Genomic DNA, 23,791 nt, shown 5'->3' on the forward strand with positions numbered 1-23,791 from the left:
TTGTCCTGAAAAAGAAAAGTAGAGAATGCAAAGTCACCATATCACAGCCTTTTAGAGTGATTTGTGCTGGCAAACGTTTGCAGGGTTGGCAGCCCTGGGACATAGTTTATCCACAGAACAGGTGCAGTAAAGGCAGGATAAGCTTCCTCCACATACTGCCCTGCCAATGTGCTTCCATCCTGGCTTAGTTTCTGGTCAAAGAGGGCAATTGCTTCACCATGAGTTGGTGACGTTTATCATCTTCTTTATTTATATTACAAGGAAACCAGCTGAGATAAGGGCTCTTTTGTGCAGGGTGCTGTACATACACACTATATGAGAGACAGTCTCTGACCTGTAGCACATACAATCTCAATAAACAAGGCAGAACTATGGCCCCTATTTTACAAACACGGGGATCTGAGGCACAGAGAGATTAAGCAACTTGATTAAAGTCATCCAGAAAGTCTGTAGCAGAGCCTGGAATTGAATGCAGGACGCATGAGCAACAGTTCAGTGACTTAATCTGGGGTGAAGTAACCATTGCTTACCTTGCTGACCGCTAGCAGCTCATTGTTACCTTGTGTCTCCTACACCCACTATGGAATCATAGATGATTAGAGTTGGAAGAGACCTCAGGAGATCATCTAGTCCAACCCCCTGCTTAAAGCAGGATCAACCCCAACTAAATCATCCCAGCCAGGGCTTTGTCAAGCCTGACCTTAAAAACCTTTAAGGATGGAGATTCCACCAACTCCCTAGGTAACCCATTTCAGTGCTTCTCCACCCTCCTAGTGAAATAGTGTTTCCTAATATCCAACCCAGACCTCCCTCACTGCAACTTGAGACCATTAGTCCTTGTTTTGTTGTCTGCCACCACTGAGAACAGCCGAGCTCCATCCTCTTTGGAACCCCCCTTCAGGTAGTTGAAGGCTGCTGTCAAATCCCCCTTCACACTTCTCTTCTGCAGACTAAATAAGCCCAGTACCTTCAGCTTCTCCTCATAAGTCATGTGCCCCAGCCCCCTAATCATTTTTGTTGCCCTCCACAACTCTCTCCAATTTGTCCACATCCCTTCTTTAGTGAGGGGGCCCAAAACTGGATTCAATACTACAGATGTGGCCTCACCTGTGCCGAATGGCCTTCTTGAACCTCATCAGATTTCTTTTGGCCCAATCCTCCAATTTGTCTAGGTCACTCTGGACTCTATCCCTACCCTCCAGCATATCTACCTCTCCCGCCAGCTTAGTATCATCTGCGCACTTGCTGAGGGTGTAATCCTCCAGATCATTAATAAAGATGTTGAACAAAACCAGCCCCAGGACCGACCTCTGGGGCACTCCGCTTGATACCGGCTGCCAACTAGACATCGAGCCATTGATCAATACCCCTTGAGTCAGACAATCTAGCCAGCTTTCAATCCACCTTATAGTCTATTCATCCAATCCATACTTTTTTAGAATGCTGGCAAGAATACCGTGGGAGACCGTATCAAAAGCTTTGCTAAAGTCAAGCTATATCATGTCCACTGCTTTCCCCACATCCACAGAGCCAGTTATGTCATCACAGAAGGCAATCAGAAAAGCTTACACTTTGAGTGTAACCTCTTTGGGGCAGGGACTGTCTTTTTGTTCTGCGTTTGTACAGCACCTAGCACACTGGGGTCCTGGTTCAGGACTGGGCAAAGACAAGTCTTCTCCTTCACCTCCATGGATGGCTGAAGAGATTTGCAATAAAAACAAAACAGTCCCATTACGTGTCTCCTCCCTCTAGAGGTAATTCCAAGCCACAGTGACTGTAATTGAGAATTTAGTGCAGTGCTCATCCTTGGGGGTTTGGCAATATGATGGCTTCCTGGATAATGCCCATTGCCAATTTGAATTTCACCCTGTCATTTGCACTGTGCAGCTCACCCTTAGGCCCATCCACTGCATCAGTATTCAGAGGGAGTCAGCGTAACACATCTTGACATTTGTGAACAGACCTGGAACATGAAAAATCTCTCCGGTGAGCTGCAGCTCCCTCCCTATTTCCCTTTATTTATGTATTTATTTATTTCAATTTATTTTACATTTCAGAGCTGTAGGAAAGGGCACTTTGTTTCAGACCTTTGAAATCCTATGGAAGAGGAACAACTGTTCAGAGAGTTGGCAATATAAATCTAGTATCTTTGCCCTGACCAGTGAAATAAGCTCCACCCACACACAGTGGGTGCATGCATTGAAGAGATAGCTTAGAAAGTGTCTTAGATACTTGTGGAGTGTTATGTTCAAAACTGGATTAGGTCACAAGTGAAATGAGTTTGTTCCATTCTAGATACCAGAGAACATAGGTTCACAGTATAAAGTCATTGCAACTAGTCAATGTGCTTGCTTAGCAGAGGCCCAAGACCACAATAGGGTGACCAGAGAGCAAGTGTGAAAAATCGGGACAGGAGGTGGGAGGTAATAGGCACCCATAGAAGACAAAGCCTCAAAATATCAGGACTGTCTCTATAAAATCGGGATATCTGGTCACCCTAGACCACAATAATTAATAAAGTTGCAAATTAAGACTGGGATGCATTGGCAGAGCTCTCTGGAACTCAGCATTGGAATAGCAGGGGGTGGAACCATTCAAGATTTAAGGGCTGTAGCTGAGCTGCAATAAGGAACAAGGCTGGAATCCCATAGTGCTGTAGGTCAGGGCTGAAGTGTCTGGAAGTGAGACCAATGACTGGAGTGGCACAAGGCGCTGAAGGTCAGAATTAAGGTACAATGGAGAACCAAGGATTAAAGCATCAAAGATCAGAGTAGAGGTGCATCCTCAGAGCTGCCTGAACACCAAGAGTTGGCAGTTCAAATTCAATTTAATTTCATATCCAGTTTGCCCTTTTTTCTTAGTATAAAATACTCTTTGCCATTCCAAACTGCAGCAAGCCACCCTGGGCACAGCTTGGTCCAAAGATCCTGTCTCATGTCCCTGTCCTTAATGGACATTCCAGATGGGTAGGCTGATGAAGCCATGTTGCAGGTTAACATGTGGTTACTGGGGTCTGCCTTCCATGAGCAAGGAGCCCACATGGGTCCCTATTGCTGAGATACCAACTCATGCTACATGAAACCAGGATGGTTCCTGAGAGAACTCTAGCCAATCAGTACTCAAAGACTTCCAACCTCCTTAAGCCGGACATCTTCTAAACTGGGGACCAAGACAGCAGCTGTGCCTGAACTACAACACAGTTTGCAATCTGATCTATGGAAGGAGAGGACTTCTCCACAATCCTTTGAACATATAGTGCTCATCCCCAGTGAAGGTGGGAGGTATCTTAAATGAGAGAGGTAATATGAAGAGTGACATGGGACTGGAACAAGCGGCTGGATTTGTACCACAGGATATACAACAGTGAACCCACTGCAATGTCATGGATCCTTTGCCATGTACCCCTGTCCCACAAATATCTGCCGGTAAAAATATCATTGAGCCACCAGCACCGGCTGTAGTAAAAACTGAATCCAAGTTGGTGACTTTGCTTCAGGCTTCCCCAGGTCGTGTGTTTTATTTTCTTCTTTGCTGATACAGCTGCCCCTGAAAAGCTTTTGCTTTCCTCCACCTAAAGCAGAGAGAGGAAGGGTAGTTAAGTGGGTCACGTACTGGCTGACAACACAAGAGATTTGTGTTCATTTCCTTGTTCTATCACAGGCTCCCCATGTGACCTTAGGTAAGTAGAAAAATCCACCTCCTGTGCCTCATTTCTCCATCTAGAGATATTACCACCTCCTTCATCTGTCTTGCTTATTTAGATTGTAAACTCTTAAGGGCTGAGAGCACAGCACCCAACACAATGGGGCCTAGGCCTCAATTGGTGATACAAATAATAATTAAAAATCATTTATGAATGATCTCCATTTGGTGAACTATAATGTTATTTTACTTTTTTTAAATAAGCAGGAGAAAATTGCTTTTGCCCACACTCTTCCTCAGCAATTTCCTTATCTATATTTAGAGTGAAATGCACCCCATGGAACAAGGCCGATTCATTGCTTAAGTCCTACTAAAACCCCATTTCAGTGGCAATGAAATGGCACATAGACCTTGTCCTGGCCCTCTGCACAAGGAGAAATTTGATCCAGAGTTAATAGCATCATTGTTGACCGGCTGAGCAGAAATATCAAGGTCTGCATGGAACGTGGAGATTTAACTTCTCTGTTACTCCTAAAAACAGGTGCTCACCAGTCAGTGGTGAAGCCCATCAGCAAGAGGTTGCGAGAGAGTGGTTTGCCGCTTTATGCCGCACCTGCATTTCACTCATCAGGGCTGTCAGTCCAGCTCCTTTCATCAGTGCTAAGAGAATATTGAAATAAACAAATGCTCCAGAGAAAGGGATAAACACAGATGGCAGCTTGTCTTGTGTTTGTGTGCGAACAAACAAAGTCTCCAGCAAAGAAAAGTTTGCTCTCTATTAGCATTCGCCTTTCCCAGGTGGCTCTGCAGCAGACACTAGGACAGCGAGAGAAATGAGCACATGCACGCACACAAAGGGAGATCTGGCACTCAACCAGCACAAGACTAAACAGCTTTCTTAATAGCTTTGATCAAGACCCAACAGATACAATTAACCTTCAGCTTCCTCCCGTGTAGCTGCCTGTCCCTATATAACAGAAGCCTGATCTGCTCCATAGCGAGATTGTCAGTGACAAGTTGCCTCTTGCATGCAGAGGGGTGGCGGATAGAGGGAGGATGGAGCTGGCTTTGAGCTCAGACCAAGAGGGGAATGGAAAGGAGTCAATAGGGTCACTCTAGCTTTTTTGACAACAGAATTCAGGGCAATTACAGCTGAGATCTTCTAAACTGCCTCAGGGATTTTAATGCCTGCTGTATAAATCCACTGTGGATTGCGTTTGCTTCCATTTTTTTATACGGCTGCCCTTTTGTAGATCCAGGCACTTCCACCAGCCACACCGAGAGCTGAAGGTGATAAAAGTGAAGTCACATCCTCATGCATTATTTCGTCTCAGCCTGGAAGATGACTGGCACTGAAACCTCTCTCTGCATGTACGATGGACTCATTATGGTCACAAGGAGAGATTCAAATGTAAGACATAAATATTAATAGTCCTTATTAGTACACACACACACACGTGATCCTTCCTCAGCCCAAATTTATACAGTACATGGCACAGTTAGTTCATTTGATCAAGGAAGCTTTCTTCAAAGAAGCTTGCAAGGCCCTACACTATTTTTCATGTATGCCATTTGTGCTCTATTAATGCCTCCCCACATCAAATACCACTCACTTAGCTTAAGCTAGTCCCTGCTCAGTGAATCTTCAATGAGAAATCCATCAACCTGTGCCGTGCAAAAAAGCCCGCCTGTGCCAGAGCCCCTCTTGTGGACACGGCATATATCTCAGCTGCACAGGTGGGAGGAAATAGGCTAGAGCAGGGGTGGCCAACCTGTGGCTCCAGAGCCACATGTGGCTCTTCAGAAGTTAATATGTGGCTCCTTGTATAGGCACCAACTCTGGGGCTAGAGCTACATGCACCAACTTTCCAATGCGCTGGGAGGGCTCACTGCTCAATGCCTGGCTCTGCCACAGGCCCTGCCCCCACTCCACCCCTTTGTGCCCCCTCCTCTGAGCCTGCCATGTCCTCCCTCCTCCCCTTCCCTCTCCAGATCCTCCTGCATGCCACAAAACAGCTAATAGGGAGGTGCAGGGAGAGAGGGGGAGGAGCTGATGGGCGAGGCTGCCGGTGAGTGTGAGGCACTGGGAGCACGGCGAGGGAGCTGATAGCGGGGCTGCTGACATATTACAGTGGCTCTTTGGCAATGTACATTGGTAAATTCTGGCTCCTTCTAGGCTCAGGTTGACCCTCAGACTAGAGAGATTTGGAAACCACAGTCAGTTAGGAATTTTTCAACAAAAAACTCTTCTTTTTTTTGGTCAAAAATGCCTATTTGTCAAAAACAGAACTACTCACAAAAGAGGGTTGATTTTGAAGAATCTCCCAACTTGAAAATTGTTTGGAAAAAAATGTTTATAAATCATCAAAATGTCTAGTTTTGACATTTTGGAAACTAAAACTTCTGAAGTTCTGGTTCAAAATGACTTTTCATTTTAAAATTTAAGCTAATTTGAGTGTGGGGGGGAAGTCAACGCTAAGATGAAAAATCTTTTCTGGGTCATAAAATTTGTTGAGATTTCAACTTTTCATCCAGATTTGGGCAACAAAAGATTTCACACTCTTTAAAATATTCACGAGATGGGACGATTGAATCCCATACAGCTCTAATGGAGACATCAGCGGTATGTTTACATGCCAGTCAGGAGGTGTTATTGCAGCATGTGTAGACAACCGAGCTGGTTTTGACTGAGCTAGCTTGCAATGAAGCTGCAGCAGCACAGGCTAGGCACTGGCATTTGCACCCAGGGTCCCAGATGCACTTGTACTTGGGTGACTAGCCGGTGCTGTTGCAGCTTCGTTGCTATTTGTAGTGAGCTTCCTAAATCTAAGATTGCAGTATGTAAACATACCTAAACAATCACATTTCCTGATTTTTGTGTAGACACAGCCTGTGGTTCTGTTTTTTCTCCTGGCCTCCACGTTGCACTGTCATTTATACCAGCACAAGGCAAGTGCAAGATGTCTGTAAAATGCTATATTTCTGATCTGGCAGCATTCTGTATTCCCTTTGCACTGATGCATATGACTTTGCAAGGCGCAGGACAATGTGGAATCAGATCCTGAGATGGTCTGGCACTTGAAGAGCATGCCACATTTGAGTGGTCAGGAGTGCCCCGAAGTGATTAAACAGGAATCTTGCTGAGATGGAAATGGAAAGCAAATAGAAGAGGATTAAGGCCATTCAGCCTCCCAGTGCCTGACAGACTCACAATTACAATACTTATCTGCCCGTGCATTTTTAATCCAGGTTGAAAAGATGGTCTGATTAATTGCTGCACATTTTGGTCCTGTAGCTTCTGTATATTCCTCCCTAGTTAGAGAATAAGCGAGGTTTTAATTGCTCATAGCCCTGATTTGTTTCAGCTCAGATGCTAACATAGTATCACATATTCCTCCTCCCCATGAATCAGGCATGAATGGGATGGCAGAGAAAGGTCTACAGGGCAGGAGGGTAATTGTTATTGTCTTTGGGACACTGGAAAAAATGTTCACTTTCTACGCCCAGTCATGTTGGCACTAGACTACTTTTTATACAATATATTCCCCCCACCTCTCCTCATTCACCTGGTTCTCAGGAATTTTGAACTGTTTTTTTTTTTTTTTGCTCAAACTTTGTAAAACATGCATGCATTCGACGAAGTGGATATTCACCCACGAAAGCTCATGCTCCAAAACGTCTGTTAGTCTATACGGTGCCACAAGACTCTTTGCTGCTTTTACAGATCCAGACTAACACGGCTACCCCTCTGATACTTTGTAAAACAAATAAACAAACAAACAAAGACCTTTGCAGAGAGACCAAGAAGTCCGGCAAAGTTCAGCTCAGAAAGTGAAGTTCTCAGAATAACATGCCTGAAAACAGGATTTAGAATGGGAACTCTTGTGTAGCCTTAACTATAACAGTGACTGTTGCTCCTGCTAGATCGTCCTGCATTTACAAACTGGCTATGCAGCTGCTGAGGGGAAATGCCTACAGTCATATCACTGCTCTGAACTGAAGCTGGTCAGGAAACAATCTTCTTTTTGATAATAACTTCCATACCAGGTGGACAGTGACTGGATGAACATGATCCAAACAGCCTCAAACTTTAGAAGGGGTTTACAATCCAAGCCTGAATCTCAGTTGGAATGTCAGGTCTGGCTTTATCTCTGTAATAGGGCAAACCAAGCCCACAAATTTATGCTTACCCAAAATTTGGTGGTGATGGAGAGATTAAAAACCAGATCCACATTTTGGGCTCAGGCCCAGCAAACATACAGGTGAAAGTCTGCCCAAGATTTTCAAAAGTGACAAGGGTGTTGGAGGCCTAACTCCAAATAACTTAAAGGGGCCTGATTTTCAGGAGTTAGATGCTCAGCACTTCCTGAAAATCAAGTGTCTCGGGCTGGACACCCCAAAATCACTAGTCACTTTTGAAACTCTTGACCAGTCTGCATTCCCATTCCCAATCCCCTAAGATATCCAGTCTCCAGGTGGTTTACAAGTTTCTGTACATGGATGTTGGCAGGAAGCTGCAAAGTCATTAAAAAGTGACATTGGTTTTGTTTTAACTTTTGTTAATCTACATCTGTTTGCTCAGGTCTTTGGTGGCCTCTGCCATGCTTGTATATTTCAGGAATGCTGACAGAGACCTTGCTGGGCGTCCTTGTTCTGAAGAGACATGATGGATCTGGCTTTAAGAAGGAACGAGGAGGCCCTGATCTGACATCAGCTAGATGAATAATATTTTTACCCCACAAATGATTACTTGTAAAACTTTGCAGTCCATATTTACTCTGATGACGACCCCCTCCAGAAGCACAGAGGCATTCATTTTAATGTTTTTTAATTAAGAGTAACTCCGCTGACTGCTGTCATGGATAGAATTATGTTCTACAACCTATAACTGTCCCAGAGTGGGTTCTTTCAAACCCACTTGCTGGCTTGCCAAGAACAGTCAGTCCCAGAATGGAGACCTGAACTTCTGGGGTACAAATGTGGTCCTGAAATAAACATAGGTTTTCTTACTCTGAGCTGCTCATCCTTATTCTCCACTTGTAATCAAGGCAGACCCATACTGCTTCCTTGGTTTCTCTATCCTCTTGACTAGTATAAGCAGCTGGGAAGGTGAGATAATAGAAACCTAGAGACTTGGCATGTCCGAAGCAAAAATTCTGGAGTCTCAACCCATTATGTCTGGTGATGGATGGACCCCACAGTTCTACAGGTTTGGTTTGGATCTATATCCACTTCTCTGATTTTCTTTGGCATCCCCATGGATTCCTAGTTTCTACTAGGGGATCTTTATTTCTACATGCTGGTTTTTCAAGATCAGAAAGGCTTTTCTCATGGCATTTCCATAAGATTGGTGAAGCTGCTCCATACAGTGAAGACTCTCATTCCTAAAGATATGCTTTGTCTGGAACTGAATCTAAACCAAACCAAGCCATTTTTAATGACAATTTTTGCACTTCTCAGCCATAGATCTCAAAGTGCTTGGGAAAGGTAAGTAAGCATAAATTCTTCCCTTTTCCGGAAGGAACTTTTCAGGCACACACAAATCTGTTCATTACAGTACTTAGTATTTTTTTTTCCCAAGCGTATCACCAGCATTCACTTATTTAAACAGATGGTCAAAAAGAAGCACTCAAATTGACAAAAACTTTCCTTGATTTTTTTTTGATGGGGGTTGTCTATGAAAATTGTAATTTTTTGGTGGAGAAATTTTATCAGTTCTACTTATTAATCCCCACAACTCCCACTGAGAGTTAAATAATAATACATGGAGATATACCTATCTCATGGAGCAAGAAGTGACATTGAAAGGTTATTGAGTCCAGCCTCCTACCTTCACTAGCAGGAACGTGTATTGATTTTGCTTCAGATCTCTAGGTGGCTCTGTCAAAGATTGAACTCACCACCTTAGGTTTAGCAAGCTAATGCTCAAACCACCAAGCTATCCCTCCTCCCCTTATAGCTGTACCAGTAATATTATCCCCATTTTTACATATCCTGGGACCAACGTGACTCCAACAACTCTGCAAAAGAGTCTCCCAGTTGTAAAATGGGGAATAACTATCCTTTATTTCTCTATTCACAATGCAAGCTCTTTAGAGTAGGAACAGAGATGTTCCTATGAATATATACAGTACCTAGCACCATGGGCCCCTGGGTTCAGTTGGGGGTGTCTAGATGCTATTGTAATATAAATAATAAAACAAAACAATTAAAACTTTTAGAACTTGATGAATGTTTTAGGGATCAGTTTGAATGTTGGGCAGAAGGTTTAGCAGGTCACTTCTTATTTTTGCCTCCAAACCATCTGCCTCTGACTATAATGGGAACACACTGGACCCAATTCTCTTCTCACGTTGGGATAATGCAAGGATAACTCCACAGTGGAGTTACGTGGCTGTAACAGAGGTGCGAGAGGAGAATCAGATCCATTGTCTTGGCTGCAATGAATCAGCGGCAAAGGCAGCTGAGGTTAATTCAGCTGGAAGTCAGCCAACAAAAGACGAAAATGTCTTATCTACAGTTTAGAAAAAAAAAAGGAAAAAACAAATGGAGATATACACTGGGAAAGGCGAATTTATAAACAGGCACTTATCAGAAAGCAAAGCAGATAATAAACTGCTCTTCAGATCTAGGTCTCCAGCTAACAGAGGCCAGAAAAGAGAATGGAATTCCTCAGAAAATGGAAAGAGCTGATAAGAATCCGCAGCGACAAAACAAATATTTAAAATTAAAAAAATAAATGTCTTCTGTCTTCATGAGAAAATTACCAACAGCTGCTGAAGAGATTCATTGGGCCCCAAATTGTCATAAAAATGCCACTGATCCCTCATGGAAAACTTTACCATAAAGGCCCTCACTGGAAATGGATCTACTGAAACTCTTCCACAGTGGGCAAAGTGTGGGTTATGGGCCCAAGCCGACCTTGTGAGTTCTGCTGGGTGGACTATGACTGAGTTCCCATTTCTCCTAGAGAGCAAGGCTCCAGCACAGAATGTTCCACCTTGGCCGCTGTGGCCTCTCACACTTTGGTGGCTGTGATGAACGTGGCAGGCCTGGAACCTTAACCTCCATTACAGATGAGGACAGCACTAATTAAAGAAGGATGGTGTTGTGGTTAAGGCTGGGACTCAGGCAATCAGTATTCAGTTCCTGCCTCTGCCACTGACTCTCTGTGGGACCTTGGTCAAGTCACATTGGATAAAATTTTCAGGTGACCTTGGAGCTTAAGACCCTCTGAAAGAACTTGGATTCCTAAGGCATTTAGATGTTTTTGAACATTTTATCCATAATCTTTCTGTGTCTCGTCTATAAAATGGGGATGATTATATTTCATTTCTCCCACCTTTCTTTGTCTTGTCTGTTTATCTGTAAACTCTTCAAGGCAGAGACTGACTCTTACGCAATGTATGTGCAGCACCTGACACAATGATCCCAGTCTCAGCTGGGCTCTCTAAATTCTTTTTCTTTCTTTCTTTCTTTCTTTCTTTCTTTCTTTCTTTCTTTCTTTCTTTCTTTCTTTCTTTCTTTCTTAAATAAATAAATAAATAAATAAATAAATAAATAAATAAATTCTTCTTGATAATTCTGCAGAATGCAGAATCCTCATGAAATAATTGGATATCTTCTTTCTCATTTCATCATTTTAGCAAAATCAAGCCTGTGGTGAACCAAAGTGTTTCCCCAGCAGCTGCAGCATGCTCATCTGTCAGGGAAGTAGCTTTCTTTCAATCCTTTTTTTCCTTTTCTTAATCAGCACAGGTGTCAGGTGCCAGCCACATGAAATGTCTCTCTTGTTTCTTGTTGGCACCTCAGAGGAAGCTCTGCAGGAATTTTTTTGGTGGCAAGCACCTTTCTGGGATGAAAAGAGAGATCTGCAGCTTTAAATTCCCTCCAGGGTACAGCCCATTGCAAAACAGGAAAGGATTGCTCTGTTAGCCGCAACAGTACTGTGCGGACAGGTTAATAAGCCACGCCTTGTGGAAATACAGGCATAGAGCGTCAGCTCACACCAAGGCGCTTGCACTCTGCCATTGATGAATTGGTTGTTCGAGAAAGTCGAGAGGGAAGGAAATTGAACATCAGGTATTGAATTTCATATTTAAATGAAAAAAAGAAAAATTTATTCACGCCACTTAGCCATTGTGTACACATCAAATCCTCTATAATCAAGACTCACAAGGGATAAAAGATAGGTGGGAAACAAGCAATAAGACACAAATCACACTCTTGGAGCCATAGTCTCAGCTCCTGGCTCAGCCCTTATTTGATGTCATTGCTTGAGTACAGACTTCAGTATGAAGCCTTTAGGGTGAAAGACACCCCTGTGCAGAGAGGCCATCATGAGCAATATGCACCATCTAAGTCCCACTTGTCCCTGTAGGGCCTGATTCTTCATTACCTGGCAGCCAATTTTTGCCACAGACTCTGGTCCAAATTAGGTCAGGCAAGTCTCTCCTGGAGAATAGCCTCAGCCCTGGGGTCCTGAATTCCAGCCTCCCCCAACCTCTGTAGCACTTCCCTAGAGGTCTCCACAGGTGCCGCAGGCAGAGAGTACAATGGGGCAGAGTGAGGGTGGAGCGAAGGAAGCAGAGAGGAGGTGTCAGGGTAGGAAGAGCTGCGGCTGGGATAGCCCTGTATCCTGGTAATTCTGCATGCCTGCCACTGAAGTTTTATAAGGGTCACAGATAAGCAGCAACACAAATTATGGCTGCCCTGAGGGATTCCCAAGCCTGCTTTGTTTAGGGGAGGAGTGGTGGGAGGACACACTAACTCCCAGCAACTCCTGAATAGGGGAGATTCAGTCAGCCTGTGCCCTGTTCCTGGGCTGATGCCTGTGCCCACGCAGGGCTGAATCTTGCCCTTCGGCATTAGTGGGACTTGTGTGGCGCATATGCCCTGTGGCTGTCTCTCTGCAAAGGGGACATTTTACCTTTACAGCCTGATCTTTTAGATGTGCTGAATGCCCACTGGCCCCACTGATGTCAATGGGAGCTGCAGACCGCCTTCCCCCGAGCACCCAGGGGACGACTATTAAGCCTCCTTCAGACCTGCTCTGTCTCGACTATTAAGCCCCCTCTGAGGTCCTCAGGATCACTACCGCGCTGCCCTTGTAGTGGGGTGACACCCGGGCCTGAAAAGAAACTGGCCATCAGGTTAACCCATTGAATCCAATGGGTTGACCTGATGGCCAGAAAGTAAATCCTTCAGGCCATTAGTGTACACAAGAATGGAGCAAAACCTTCCTAGTTCTTGATTCTATTCTGGCTTTGATTTATATCCTGAGCTTGAAACTCCGTTGTGGTTTGTTGATGTCCACAGACCTTTAGCTAGACGTGGGCTCAACTTTGCAGGGAAACCTTCGAAAAATATTCAGTGAATCTTGGCTGATTTACAGAACCATTTTTGGTGACAAACAATTTTGGCTGAATTTCACATCGAGTCAGAGCTTGTTCAAACCTGAAACGGAAAGCAAATCTCAGCTGAGTTCTTTGATCTTTGATAGACAGCACAGCTACAAAAGCATCTTAATAAAATTTAAATGGGCTAACTTTGGGGGGGAACAAATAAAAATGTGTTATGAGATGACAAAAGGTCCATGATTAGCCCAACTCACACTAGTTTTGCAAATTTTGGATCTCCCTGTGGCGCATCCACATGTAGGTTAATAAGAAGATGAGCCCTAGACACAAATCTAGAATTTGAAGCCTCCCAAAATGCGATGGCATCCAGATCTGAGGATTTGATTTTATTTAGGTTCCTATGCTGTGCCCATCACCGTGGTATCTGGGAGCCAGCCTCTTATAGAAGCTATGGGGCACCCGTGGAATGCAGAGCCAGACCAGAGTTCAGTTTCTAAATCATTGTGAATCTTATAGGTTCTGGACAAAAATCAATCTTTACTTTATGCCTGATCCTGTAAAATATTCCTGAGTCCAACAGCTTATCAGAATTCAGAAAAGGATTAGACATGCATCTGGATAATGAGTACATCCACAATTAAACTAAATGGGATAATTCAAGTGCATGTACGTGGGGGGTGAGGGAGGACATCATATAAACCTCCATGGTTCAGGGCATAAGACAAGCACTAATTGATGGGAGACAGGAAGGAATTTCCCAGAAGTGCTGGTTAGTCTGTAATTGTTGACCTTTGTCTTTCCTCTGAAGTATCTGGTCAGAGACAAGGGATTATTGTTCTAGATGCAGTAGTCTTAAAACCAAGATCAGATGTTATTCTAAATGTTACGCTGTAGTTCAACCACAAACTATTAGGCTCATTAACATTCACTTGGGTAGTAAGAAGAGTAATTCCATCCACTGGGCTAAAATCTATAGTCTGGTTTTGCCAGAGGACAGACTGGATGATCTCCGTGGTCCCTGGCCTTAAAATGGATGAATATATGAAGTGATCTGATCCAGTATGGCACTCTCTTTGTTCCTGCAATAGCGGTACATGGTCATGGATTAGTATTTTTTTTCTAACCCTGCTTGTGATGGTGTTTGCTACTTAGTTCAAAGCCCCGAATGACACGTGGAGAGACTGCCTCAGAAGTTAACGACAGATGGATGCTGTCCAATCGGACAATGTTGTTGTTGTTATTGCTAGTCTTGTTACCTGCCTATTTATTTGCAGTTGTTCCATATTTACATTCCATTTATGTACCATCTTGTTAGTTAAGTGCTTCGCATAAAAGTAATTGTGCTGCTGCGAAAAACCTCAATGCTTTAAAAGGAAAAACAGCAGCAAAAAAAAATAATCACTTCAAGCTGTATGAATAATGGCCTGAGTGGAGACCCTGGAATTATTAACTCATTGTTTGGTGCTGTCAGGAAGGTCTTCCGAAGGTAGCTCTTCCCACTGTGCTGGGGGAAGAAAGCCTTTCTTAGCAAAGTGGTTTTATCGCTATTGTACACAATGCACTGACACGTATCCCCATCCCCCCTACCCTCCCAACCCCCCTTTCAAATTATCAGCCCTGTATCAATTCACATTTCACAGCATGCAAAGTAGACAGAAGCCGATACCCTGCTGTGGCACCATCCAGATAATTCTAGCTCTCATGCCACAGCAAACAGTAAAACATCTTTTCATCTTGGAAACAGAAGACCTCCAATGACTGCATCAGAGCCTCTAACAGAGCTGTCTACCTTCCCCACCTCTGCCACTAATTTCTACCCATTACCCCTTGCATCTGTTGTTGTTTTTTTTCCCCCTCAACAGGCTTCAAAGCAAAGGCTTTTTCTCCACATATATTTAAAGGAAAATAATTTAAGACCACATACAATGAAGGAGAGGGACCCTGGAACGCGTGGGGGGCAATAAAGGCATCTTGCTGGCTTGATTGGTTTCTAAGAATGTTTCCTGAGTCCCTTTTCTTTTCAGGTGTCTTTCTTATGAACAATGACGGATGGACCTTCCCCAGTCCTTGTTCCCTTTTCATGAGGAGGCGTGAGGTGCATCCATCAAAAGCATTAGCTTTGTGCTAGAGGCCAACCACTTTATTTCAGTGGCAGAGGCAAGGATGGAGGTGGACTTAACAAGACAGGCAAGAGGGTGGGGCGGGGGGCACTAGAATCTGCTTTCACTTGGTTCCTCAGGGAGTGAGGAGCAGAGGGAGGGCAGAGCCAATGGGACAGATTCTTCCCCTCGCTCACCTTGCATCATTTCTAAGAAAGGAGGACGGGTTTTGTTTTTAATCTGTACTCTGGTAAACCCCATCCATCTCTGTGTCTGGCTGGTAGTGTGGAGGGGCACGCTCTTCCCAGACGGGGAGAATTGCTCTGTCTCTTTCACAAATGGAGCAGCCAAAAAAAGAAACAGAGCCATGGATCAAGTGTCAGCCTGAGCTTTCTTTTAAAAGGAAACAAATAGGGAGATAGTAGACTCCGTACTGTGACTCTTGAGACTTAACTTTACAACCTGCTACAGTCCTTGACTACCAGCCTACTCCTAAAACTAATCTTGACTCCAAATCTACTGCTAGCTACAGTAGGTAACTATTACTACGTATACCACACACTTGCCTAGAAGCAGCAGACCCCATTGTATTCTGTGCTGTACCTGTACACAGTAATACACAGTCCCAGTCCTGAAGAACTTACAATCTAAACAGACAGGTCAGACAAAAGATGCAATATTATCCCCCTTTTACGGATCTGGATCAGAAGCATGAAGTAACTTGCTCAAGGTCCAACATCAGACTGGGGAAGAAGGGGTAGCTGAATCCAGATGTCCTGAGGTGAAGGGAAGTACCTCAACCACAAACCCTGCTTATTTCTACACAGCTTTGAGCCCACCTACACTTGACCAAATTACAACTAACCCACCTCTGATTGTAAGTGTATCCCGGACTCATGACTCTAACTGCTATCCTGATCTTACCACTAACCTTATCCTTTCATTTGCATTCTCAACCCCTACTCCTTTCCCAAACCATTGACTACCAACTCTAATCCAGCCCTGCTCTGACAATTCTGCTCCATAACCTATCACTAACCTTAGCTTTAAAAATAACAACGACATCAAAATGCCTCAGAAGTACTAAACAATGTGACATGTTTCTCCAAGTGGCAAAGCCAAGCCTCTGGCAACTGCTTCATTGTCTGTCTGGGTTCTGTGGGGAGAGATATGAAGGGGATTGTTCTTCCTGGAGGGTTTATCCAGTCTCCAGAGGGAAGCTGTGGTTTCTGTTTGGGTTATTCATTTCTATGCAGTACCCTCTGAGCACAATGTGGAAGCTACAGATTCTGGGTTCGATAGGGAAGAAATTAGTCAAAATGGTAATTTCTAACTTCAGTCTTCCTGCTGTCCTTTCAAATGTGTTGGTCTCACTAAGGATGAAGTTCACTCCTGAGCAAAATTTGAAGGTGGAGTGGTTATAGGGTTCCTGATCCTCCCTAGTTACCAGAGAGGACCAGGATATGTTGCAGCACCTTGGGGAGCATAATCAGCATAGGAACTTCCTGGTTCTGGAATTTTTTTGGTTGTGGCTTAAAGCCTCTTTTCATTTAGGTCCTCACGCTTCAGATAGCACCAAGTTTATGCACTACTTAAATCTCCGTACAACTCTGAACTTAAATAGTGCCAGGGCCCTGTGCTGGCCCTCTGCAAAGGGGTAAAATCCATCCCTAGGCAAACTGAGCTATGCAGCAGGTCAATACAGTAGCATTTCAGCTTTTAAAACCTGCATTTAATTACAGACTGCATCACAAGTGCAATATATACACATTTGGTTGTTTCTCAGACTCATAGACTTTAAGGTCAGAAGGGCTGATTGGTCAGGATGGCAATCCATTGGCATAGCTAGATGGGAAAAGCTTGCAAGGTGCTGGGCGACCCTCTGTTTAGCTCTAGCCAATTATATCAGCCCCAGAAAAATCACAAAATTCACCCAAAAATCAACTTAAGCTCCATCTATCTCCCACATATGCTGAGGATGGTCATTCACCTTCTCCACTTCAGCTATTCACCGCTGGGATGTCATGCAAGGATCCCTAACAATTTGGCAAAGCTGTCAGAGCTGAAGGTGGCTAGAGAATCCTAGCTTTCTCTTCTGCCCGTCTTTTTAATCGCCGCTCTTTGGGTGGATGGGTGGTGCCTCCATGTTTCCCGCCCTCTGCTTTATGAAATAGGGCACGCTTGTTTATTGATGTGCAGCAGCAAGGGTGGAGTCCGTAAACTTAGGGATGTGCAGTCCTTCTGGGGCTAGAGTCCCTCCTGTTAGAATAAACTGCACCATTTCATCGGGTGTTGTCTTCTTCCTTCCATCAAGTCTTCCCAAATGTAGGCCACGGGCACCCAAAGTAGATTCATTCTCCAAGGGTAACATTCAGCCCTCAGTACAGAACCAGCAACACAAGGCCTATGCACCATTCATGTGCCTAGGGTTAACTGAGATGTAGATGATGCAGCTCCATGAGGAATTTCACCTGCACTTGTGCAATATGCGAGCCTATCACTATCATTACTGGTGTTTGCATCACACTAGAGCCTAGAGGCCCCAGCTGAGATCCGAGTCTTTACAGCACCTAGCACAATAAAACATGTAATATGAGACCGTTCCTGCCCAAAGAAGCTTGCAGTCTAAGATGAGGAGAGGGCAACAGAGACGTGGAGTGACTTACCCTAAGTCACACAGCAAAGTTATGAGCAATTCAGGGTGACAACACCTGCATTTTCCCTCAATGGTTGACCAAAGACATTCTCTCTTGGCTTCCTGCTCCCTGGCTGTTACCTCTCTGGGTAGAGACCCACGTCTCTCTCCCTTCTTTCTGGGGTATTCCCAGGCTGCGCCAGTCTCTGCCTTCTCTGTGTTATTCCCAGCACAGACAGGTTGCCCAAGGACACCTGCTTTCTTTCTCTTTAGAGATCATTAGCAGGTTTAATTGCTGCAGTTATAAGTACCACACAGCACTTCCAAGGCAAGCCAGCTTTATTTTCAAGGCAAAAAGTCTTCCAGAGAAAACATATTCAGAACAATAAAAGGGCCTACACGCATACTAAAAAGATTACCAGAATTAACGTCAATTGTAACATAGTTTCTGGCAGGCTCAGTCCTTCCAACCCTGTCCATTTGCTGGATCAGGAAGAAGGCCATAAGCCCATTTAAACCCAGGCTATTTACCCTAAAAATCTTTCTTTGTTGGTGGCTCCCTAGAAAATCCAGACTGAACTAGGATATGCATCAGGACAGAGCCCTACTTTCCAAGCTCCCAGTCCAATGTCATAAGCATTGACCCATGCTGTTATGCAGCAGATCACCTCTAGGTCACTTGCTTAAATCCACTTCCAGTTAGTATTAAGTGAAATGAATTACCATCTGACAACTGCTGGTCTCAGTCTAATAACCACCCGTCAACACAGCGGAAGCGTTTTATAATCTAACCCTAGTCTTTCCAGATTATGATTTCCAAATTAGGAAACAATCTTAATTAAATTTATCATTACAACAAAACCAAGCAGGCATTTAACTTTCTCTAATCAGGATGATGAGACCTGTCTGTCTTGGCTGTTATTCACGAGTTAAACAGAAGAGGTCCAGGGGCCTGTGACTTTGCCATTGTACAAAGCAGACTTTCATGCACATCACCTTCCAATTAGGAACTCCTGTCTCCACTGAGATGTTAGCGATTGCCTGGGGATGAACTTGATGCACTCATAAGCAACTGTGGAGTGTGACCTTTTGGTACCTTGTCAGGAAGAGAGGCCGAGTGTTCTAGAGGTTTCAAGTCTCTCTCGCTCTCTCTCGGTAGTGAACCACTCACCCTGGTATTTCTGATAAATCTCACGGGAAACTTTACACTGTTGCTTTTAACTTCAAAAAGTATCAACATGGACTGAAAAAAGAAAGAACCCAGCAGTCCGCTCCTCCCTTCCCAGGCTGCTGCATGTGATATAACTGTAGAATGCAAAGCACATTTCTTTCTTTAATTTTTGTTTTCTGTCAGTGTTTGGAGGGTGTGGGAGGCTGGGAGTGGGCATGAGGGGGATGCTGGAGACATTGAATTAAGAGAGTGAATGCTGCGTCAGCACTTGCGGGCTTCACTTCATTGCATGAGTCTAATAACTGAGTTACAGTTTTTCATTTTGATGAATTCATTTACTCCCGTTCGGTTTTTTATTTTTTTGGCCTTATCAAGGGGTGATTCTCTATAAGCAGTTACAATCAAATCTGCACTTGCAGGCCTGTATATGAAGCCTGCCTGGCAGAACCTCAGGCCCCTAGAAGGGTCTGCAGGGAGTGACTTTGCTATGAGGAGTTGATGGAGGGACAGATGGAATGAGGGTCTACAGAAGAAGGCCCATGGCATCAGTGACTCCAATGGGATCAGATAACCAACGCCCAGGGCTTAGGACTTGCGATTGTTTTTTACTGGTACTTTCACACAAAGGTTTTGGGAAGGGGTGGATCTCACCTCTGCCCTCCCTTCTGTAAAAGGAAAGTAAAGATGCCTATCCACCTCATGGCATGGAGTAGTGAGGCTCAGGGGTAGGTGGTGACCCACCTTGCAGAGAGACAGGAGGAAAAAGGTGCAGGAATCTTCCCCCTTCGCTGAGATTATTCATTATCTTGGCCCTTGCACCTATAAGTGTTCAGACTGCTTGAAGGTAGCAAAGACAATGGTGTTATGCTCCCCCAAAAGAGGATGGCTTAGAATAGGGAATGGCAACATGCCCTCTCTGCAAAATCAGTGATGGGGGGCAGGGTTGGCCTTGACATCCATATGCCAGCCAGAGCACTGGGACAGCCCTGGAAGGTGCAGACATTGTACTGTTTCAATGGGTATCACCCTCTTCGATGCACTCCCAGTAGCACTGGGTCTGCCTCACTGGTTAGACATGTTGTGCACCGGCTCCCAGGGGGGCTATGCAACTCCACAGTGATCCCATGGGCTGGGAAGCAACAACTGAGTCCTGAAGTCAGAAATGCGTATCAAGTGCTTTGAGCTCCTTGCGTGACGTGTTCTTCGAGTGTGGGTATTATTGTGGGCATCAATGAGCATTCCATGCATAGCTCATCTTGGCTCAGAATATGCTGCCAAGATCTGCAGAGTTGCTCTGAGCAGAGAACAGAAACTAGAGAGGGATCATTTTACTATTTGAGAAGAAGGTTGGTCTTGTGGCTAAGGCACAAAAATGGGTCTAGATAGGGCAGCCAAGGTCCATTTCTGGCTCTGCCACAGACTCACTGGGTGCAGATCACGTAATCTCTCTGTGTCTTAGAGTTCCATTTTAGATTCCCATCTGGGATAATGTGTGTTTTCCCCTACTCTTTCTCTGTCTTGTCTAATCAGTCTGAAAGCTCCTTAAAGCAGGGACTGCCTCTTTAATACGTGTAGGTACAGTGCCTAGCATAATGAGACTCCAATCTTGGTTCCTCAAGGTACTGATGTAATACCAGTAATAACAGCACTGCTCCAGAATTCAATGCTGGGCCTCCCATTTTCCTTTCCTTCTCACATGCCCTCACCTAGAAGTGCTGGGGCTGCTATTGCGTGTGAGCTGTCGCATTATTTTATTTTATTTTATTTTACGGACAATAATTCATCTAATTACTCAGATGCAGTCAAAAGAGAAAGCAAAATTCTACCAAAACATCATTAAAATTTATACTCACCAGCCTCCAAAGTGAGCTCATAAATCTCTCAGCGTTGGATATAATAGGTTGGTGGTATCTGGACGGTATATTTAGACACATGGATTTTGGGTTTTGTATTTGTTAATCTGGAGCACTTGCAGGGCTACAGTAATGCACACTTTGATTGGTTTTTTTTTTAACATTTCAGATATTTTACAGTAAATTACCTCAGTTTATGGCACTTTTTCTTCCTCCCATAATTGTTATAAATAACCTTCAAATGACATGAAAGCCATATATATTGCAAAGGAGGGAAGAGTAAGTCACAGAGAGTGCAAAGCATACAAAGGAGAACTCATGCATTGATAATGCAGGGGAGGCTGCCTGGCTGCTTTATTTGTCCCTTTTCCTTCCCCCAAATCCTCTCTAGCCTATTTCTTCAATAAATATTCCACTGCAAATAAAGACTTCCCTGTATGGACGAGGGGGAATTAGGAAGCTGCATATCAAACCATGCTGATAGGTACTCTCGCTAGATGACAAACCCTAAGCAAGGCTGAGTCTGGACCAGATTTGGAGAGGAGGATTTCAGAGTGCTGCAGGACCTGGTGAGGTGGGAGGTCACTGATTCAATACTGAACCAATGCCCTGGCCTGAGGCTAGGGGTTGCTATGCCTCTGGAGGTGCATATTTCAGAAGAGAAGTCAATCCAGCCGGCTAATGTTAAACTGGCCTTTGATCCCACCTGAAAGAGAGCAGAACACCCCAGAGCATCAGGCTGGGGCACTAATTTGGTAGTGAATGAGTGGAACTCATGTTTGGTGCTGTTGTTGCAAACTTAGGGCCTGATCCAATGCCTCAGGAAATCAGTATTAAAACTCACACTGAGTTCAGTGGATGTTGGATCAAACCCTCACTTGGCAAGGATTTTGTTTTCATTTTCCTGTGTCAGTGTTTTGATACCACGGTGATGGGAGATAGTCGAAGAACCTAAATAGATAAATAGACAGACTTCTGGACTTCTCATTAGTTTATCGATTGGTGGTCAGGTGTTCTATCAATGCCAAACATTAAAACTTGCATTAGCAGGTGTTCTGGCCCCATCCTCACACATTTAGTGGAGATTAATGAGTTATGGACTGCACAGTAATAATAATCATCCCCTCCTTTCAAAAAGTGAAGCTCAAAATAGCTTGGCCCAACAATAAGCAAATGAAGAGAGGCATGACATCCATCTACAAGGGGTGGTAAACAGCAAAAAGGGAGCTATTTCAGGGAGTGAAAAGCCAATGGCATGAATAATTTAAAGTCAGGCTTGACAAACCATTGCATCCAAGGCACCATGTTGAATTCACTCCTCCATGGAGCAATCCCAGCAGTCAGCTTTGAAGGATTAAAAGCTTTGTTTTCTTCCTGGAGAAAATCTATTTGAGTCCAGGTGACATACAGTGTCATCTCTCTGAGATGCTTGGTCAAGCAGAGATGAAATTTTTAAAGTTTCTAAGGGTATGTCTTCACTAGCTGCCGGATCGGTGAGCAGCGATCAATCCAGCAGGGATCGATTCATTATGTCTAGTCTAGACGGATAAATCGACTCTCAAACACTCTCCCGTTGACTCCTGTACTCCAGCGCCGCAAGAGATGCAAGCAGAGTCGATGGGGGAGAGGCAGCAGTCGACTCACCGTGGTGAAGACACCATGATAAGTTGATCTAAGTACGTCGACTTCAGCTATGTTATTCATGTAGCTGAAGTTGCATAACTTAGATTGATCCCCCCCCCCCAGTGTAGACCAGGGCTAAGTTAAGAACATAAGAATACCCATACTGTGTCAGAACAATGGTCCGTCTAACTCAGTATCCTGTCTCTGACAGTGGCAAATGCCACAGCTTCTGGGATGGGTACAGAACAGGACAGTTGGAGTGATCCATGCCTGTCTTTGGCTTCTGGAAGTCAGAGTTGCATCCCTGACTTCTTGGCTAATAGCCACTGATGCACCCATCCTCCATGAGCTAATCTAGTTCTTTGCTGGACCCATTTATGCTTTTGGCCTTCACAACATCCCATGGCAATGAGTTCCAGAGGTTAGTTGTGCATAGTGTGAAAAAGTAATTCCTCTTGTTTATACTAAGCCTCCAACTATTAATTTCATTGGGTGATTCCTGGTTTATATATTGTGGGAAAGGGTAAATAATACTTCTTTATTCACTTTCTCCACAACATTCATGATTTTATAGACCTCTAGCATATCCCTCCTTAGTTGTCTCTTTTCTAAGGTGAACAGCCCTAACCTTTTTAGTTTCTCCTCCTATGGAAGCTATTCCATACCCTTAATCATTTTTGTTGCCCTTCTCTGTACCTTGTCCAATTCTAATATATCTTTTTTGAGATGGGTGACCAGAACTGGACACAATATTCAAGATGTGGGTGCACCTCGGGTTTATATAGTGGCATTACGATATGTTGTCTTATTGTCTATCCCTTTCCTTACATTCTGTCTGCCTTTTTTCACCTCTGCTGCACAATGAGCAGAAATGTTCAGAGAACTGTTCATGGTGACTCCAAGTTCTCTTTCTTGAGTGGTAACAGCTAATTTCAAACTTATTATTATATATGCGTAGTTGGGACTACATTTTCCAATGTGCATTACTTTGAATTTATCAGTGTTAAATTTTATCTGCCACAGGGATTGGCCACAGGGCTTTGCTCCTTGAAAAGTCACTTCCCAAGAAGAGGAAGGATTTACTGGCTGCTGGAATACAATGTCCTGCAGGGCCTAGGGCACCTCTTTGGAAAGCAGCATTGTCTACTGTACACGTACTGACCCTCCAGAGGGATAATGGCTCCTTCCGGACCAAAGCACAGCCCAATAACCAATTGAGCTAAGGGAGAAATAACTCCCTTAGCTCCTAGCTGTTGTAGGCTTTTATCCTCTTATGAGGACCAGCTACTACAGGAGGACATGATGTGCTAAGGTTGGCTACATATAGAGCGTTAGACAGGGAATCAAAAGAGTTGGGACCTCTTCCAGTCCCTGCCGTTGACTTGTTTTATGATATTGGGAAACGTATT

The sequence above is a fragment of the Gopherus evgoodei genome, chromosome 2 (genome assembly GCF_007399415.2).
Source record: "Gopherus evgoodei ecotype Sinaloan lineage chromosome 2, rGopEvg1_v1.p, whole genome shotgun sequence".
NCBI classification, from domain to species: Eukaryota; Metazoa; Chordata; order Testudines; family Testudinidae; genus Gopherus; species Gopherus evgoodei.